This window comes from Montipora capricornis, chromosome 8, assembly GCF_036669925.1.
Source record: "Montipora capricornis isolate CH-2021 chromosome 8, ASM3666992v2, whole genome shotgun sequence".
Lineage (NCBI taxonomy): Eukaryota > Metazoa > Cnidaria > Anthozoa > Scleractinia > Acroporidae > Montipora > Montipora capricornis.
The window spans coordinates 25,993,412-25,998,411 of NC_090890.1; the positions used below are offsets into that span (position 1 = coordinate 25,993,412).

The window sequence follows — 5,000 nt, forward strand, 5'->3', positions numbered from 1 at the left end:
GGATAAAGATTCACTGGATTTGAAATCCGCGAATCAAAATCCGGATTTTCGGATTTGTGTTTTGTTCCGTTCCTTTGGCATTGGATTTGAAACTAATCTCATTGACCAGCGGTATTTTTTGCAAGAGTATGTTTCGTGACGGTTTGCTTTGCGCCGCCATTGCTATAGTTCGGGATTTGGAACAACGTTCCAAGTAAGTAACAGTTTATTTTCATTACTGCAGCGTCAAATATTTCTTAAACCTGCAAAAGACAGCGTTTAAAGGTGTATTCTGTCATAAGATCCATGGAGGTAGCGAATTCTTTTTTCGCGATTCATAACATTATTGGTAAGTTACCAGTAAAAAGTGTTAATTTCTACTTTAAATGTTCGTCTAGCAAGAGTACTTGGAGCCATCTAGCGTTAATAAAGTTCACGGGATACAGCAACGCTAGCCTGCTACCTCCTTCTTTTTTTGAACGAAGATCAAAACTGAGCAGTTTACAATTTTGCCAATGTCATTTCGATTTGTCCCCTTTCTTTTAGAGCATACTTGGTACCACTTTTTGAGTAAGGAGAATGGTGTTCAAATAAACTATCCACAAGGCCCCGCATTCCAAGCCCTTTGCCTGATGATCAACAGAGCTTAAGGGAGAACTGTAGTGTAAGTCCTATGCACGACTTCCTGGTAGTTTCAGGTGTAAATCACTCAAAAGAGATAGCAAATACACAGATTGGTGCTCAACAAAGCTCAAGCCGCAGTCGAAGCCCTGTGCAGAGTTCCTTACCAATGATGGATATAACCTCTACCTCAGGTTGCAGCACTATCCAGCTTCAGGACGGTGGTAGCAAATCTGATGGATCAAAGAAATACTGGTCCAGAGCTGAAGTATTAGGATTGTTGCAAAGCTATGGCAAGGAAAGGTCAAGCTTTAAATATCCTAAAATTAAGAAGAAATTGATTTGGAAAGCAAATTGGAGAGGAAAATGAAATCTATGGGTTTTAAGGAGTTGGATCCTAAAGTATGTGAGACAAAGTTCAAAAATTTAAACATAACTTGCATCACATGTATTTATCACAACAATAACAACCCAATGAGGAAATGTACATACTATGATGAAATGCATGAGTTATTTCATGATGATGACACAGTTACACCTGCTGCTCTTTGCTGCAACAGGAAAGGTACTAAGCAAAGAGTAAATGGAGAAGAGTATGTCGACAGTATTGTGTCAGTAGTTTCAGATTCAACTAATGAAATTGAGTCAGTCAGCTCTGATGCGGAGGACGACAAAATGCCAAAGAAAAAGAGAAAAGTTGCAAAGCCAAAGGACTTCACGCATGCTCGTAAAGAAAATGAGAAAAATTGAAGAAATGCACAATGAAAAGATGGCATTTATGGAAAGGTTTCTCCAAGTATTTGAGAAATCACATGATAAAAACTGAAGTCCTGCTGCGTTTTGAGATTTTGCATTCTTTTTACAGAGATGTCAAGCTCATTAGCTCGGTACAGCTCAAATTCATTCTACCTCTAGGGCTTATTCCTAACCAAAAATTACAATAGTCAAAATAGCCCATTTTATAGTTGTGTTAATGTGGACCACTTAATTTCCACACCCAACAGAAAAAGAATGGTAGGTTTCTCATAATTTGATTTCTTTATCGCCTTCTACCTCTGGGGGGAATACATCATCGTTATCGTCATCATCATCATTACCTTCATCATCAACTAAGAATTCATCACTGTCGTCCTCGTCAATTAGATATATATTATGTAAAACACACGAGGCAACAACAATTTCGGGAGCATCTTCTACACGATTAATTTCCATCTCCGTTTTTAATTTCCGGAATCTTCTCTTGAAAAGAGCCAAAGATCTTTCAGCCACCATCCTTGTGAAGCTGTGCACAAAATTGTAACGTTTCTGTCACCTAGTTAGGCGACCGTTGGCCTTAAAGGGTGTCAGTTTCCAAGATTTAAGAGGATAAGCGGCATCACCAATGAGGTGGGTATTACCAGTGAACAACTGTGTAGGGTCTGCCTCACCGTCAAGGAAGGTGGGGTAGTTTCGAAACATTCTAGCGTTGTGAACTGACCCTGGATATCCACAAAAGACGTCCATGAATCGCATACTCGAATCGCAAATGACTTGAAGTTGAATGGAATAAAAGCCTTTCCTGTTTATGTACTTCTCAGGATTTTTGCTAGGCGCTTTGACAGGTATATGGCAGCCATCGATCGCTCCCATCACTATAGGAAAACCTCTCATTTCCTCAAATGTGTCGTTTTCCTCTCTCACCCTTTGACCAGAATGAAAATCGATAAATCGCTGGGCCAAATTAACAGCAATCGCTTTAGAAACTCGCCTGTAAACTCAATAAGCACTCGTCCTCATCATGTCATATCTATCTGCCACTGATCGAAGCTTTCGGAGTTTTCCAAGACTCATAAAGTTAAAAGTATTTGCTTTCGAAGTGGGATAGGGGCTCTCCCACCTTGTTTGGGCTGATGCAGTAAGGCAGGTACCACAGCTAGCAATGCTTCCACTGAGAACTCAACTGTTCGTTTTGACATCCGAAAGTGACTGCGAAAGGTCTGCAAGCTGTACTGTGGCACTGTACACTCTACTTAATTTTCAATTCTCACTCGCTTCTTCCTCTGTTCTGTGCGAGTAACGCCGGGACGCCATCATCGCTATTTGGATCACCCATCAAGTTGTCAATATATTCATCACAGACCTTGTCAAGCATAACAAAGCACATCATTTGTTTTGATGCCGCCATATTGAATACACAGATGTATGTGAGGTTGTCGTGGTTAAAATCCTTATTGAATATATTAGCCGAGACGAAACACTGCGTCAGATTAGCCACGAACATTTCACAAATATTTGGCAATAGTTTTGCTTTTGTATACACCAAATTGGCACAGTACAAATATGTTGCCAAGATATATCTACTCAGGCACAAACCTTAAGAAAAGTTGGTAAAGTTCACATTTCCTACATTATTTTTGCACCCCAATGTAAATAGGGTTGTAAATATGGACTTTACCAGCTTTGCTTAAGATTTGCACCTAAGTAGGTATATCTTTGCGTCATATTTGCTTTGTGCAAGTTTGGTGTAAATCCAAATCAATTTTTTCATTGGCTTACATGGAGGGGTGGACGTACGGTCGATGACGTCTTCATAGCCAAAACCAAAACTTCTCGCATCGATCGATGGGTTACCATATTTTCTTCTCCTTTATGATTAGATCAGGGAATGTGGACTTTGGATTTCGGACTACGGAATTAAAATGGATATTGACCAAGATATTGTCACATACAAAAAATCATTTAAAAACTGTGAATTTGAAAGTCAATTGTCTAAATTCCTCGAACAAAGTGTAGGCTATCCGTAACCTCTTGTAGTAAATGCAATCAGCGAGTACATTGGTAAGAAAGAGAATCACGAGAGCTCTAAAAGATTCAACAAACGCACAACTTCCGTGTTGTCAATTTCGTTTGTGAAATGTCCTGAGCGCAGGAAAAGGAAACGAAGTACTCCCTCGATAAGTCTTGGTTTATTAAATATTCTTTATCGTCTCTTTGGTGATGTTACTAAATATATATTTTTTAAATTATAACTAAATTGAAAAATTCTTCGTATGTTTCTTCCCTGAGAACAATCACGGAAGAACTGCGATTGTAAAAGAAGCATTATTTGATAAACACGCGGTGCACCTTCTGTACGGTGCGCGACCGGTACACAACGCAATCTCGTATACAGAGGCTAAGATCCCTTTGATCAGCGGAAGTGATTACGGCACTAATGAAACCCATGATAAGGCAAGCTATTGGGACGACATTGTACCCAATGGGGCCCGAGGCTGCTTGTGCCTTGTTTCGAAAATGATAAAACAATGATAGGCGACAACTCAATCTACTATCTATCAAATCCTTTTTTCATCATATTCATTACTTAATTGAATCAGAATAGGAATTACCTTCGTTGAAATTGAAAGTTGGAAGCTTAAGAAAACTACTGGTCAGCAATCAGTCTTAAGTTCCTTTAAGTTACCATTCTCAACATACCAAGTAAGATTATTATCTCCCCTTTTCACACAATCTTCACAGCTTATTTAACTTTATACCTCATACCCCCTTACAAACCTAGTTGGAGGTAAGTTACACACCTAGTTTTCGAGGGTTTTTTTTGTTTCTTTTACTCATGAACAGGAAAAAAAATTTCGTAACGTACAGAACGGACCGAGTAAAGGAAGCTAGTAAGATATTTAATATATCCCTGAGGTAATAAGACGATTGGGAAAGGAAACTAGTTGAATTTAAGCGCAACGTTCAACTTTCCGGCAAAAATGATTGGGATGCGTAAAATGGCCACATTTTGCGTAGGCTAATACAGGTTCCTACATCGCTTCTTGAAAGACTCAATAAAGCTGTTTATCTTACGAAGTTTATCTCCGGGGACTTCCTCATCAGGGTCTACCACATGTAAAAAGGCCATGAGGGCTTTGTAACGTTTTCTACTTATGATACCCCTGGCCCACAACCCATTGTACAATGTCTTTGTACTCCAGTAGTTGGAGCATTCACCACCAACTTTGACAAGACCAAAATAAATGAGAAGGGCAATAAGCCTTTTGATCTCTTCATTCTTGGTGGCATTCCAACTGCCATCTGGATTGGTGTAGGTGGTACATTAGGTCTGCGCTACATGCCCCCAGGCATAAGTATCTGTGTGTTTCACAATGTCCCCTATAATATTTTCAGTGAAGAATAATATAAAAAACTCCAAAGCAGTGACCATGGACTGTCTAAGGAGAGGAGCATTCAAATGCAATCCGATAGTTCGCTGTGGACTGAAGGGGGGAAGCTGATGTTGTTGATCCTGGTCATATGAAAGGAAAGTATCAACATTGCTGGCTGCTGCAGCCCCACAACCACCACCTTGCCCACGTGCTGGTGCTCTACCTCTTGCTCGACCACATGCAGGTGCAGCTGCAGCACGTCTACGGGGA

At 40.0% G+C, this 5,000-nt stretch overlaps 1 long non-coding RNA gene and 1 pseudogene across 1 annotated transcript in view; one reads left to right on the top strand and one right to left on the bottom strand.

Moving 5' to 3' along the window:
• LOC138060353 (uncharacterized) overlaps positions 1-944 on the top strand; it is an 11,553-nt gene extending 10,609 nt beyond the window's left edge. Inside the window, exon 3 of the long non-coding RNA XR_011134333.1 lies at positions 526-944. This is a non-coding gene — a long non-coding RNA (uncharacterized lncRNA). The remainder of the gene's footprint in view (positions 1-525) is intronic.
• A 605-nt stretch (positions 945-1,549) lies between these two features.
• Positions 1,550-5,000, bottom strand: part of LOC138013887 (putative nuclease HARBI1) — a 5,036-nt pseudogene continuing 1,585 nt past the window's right edge.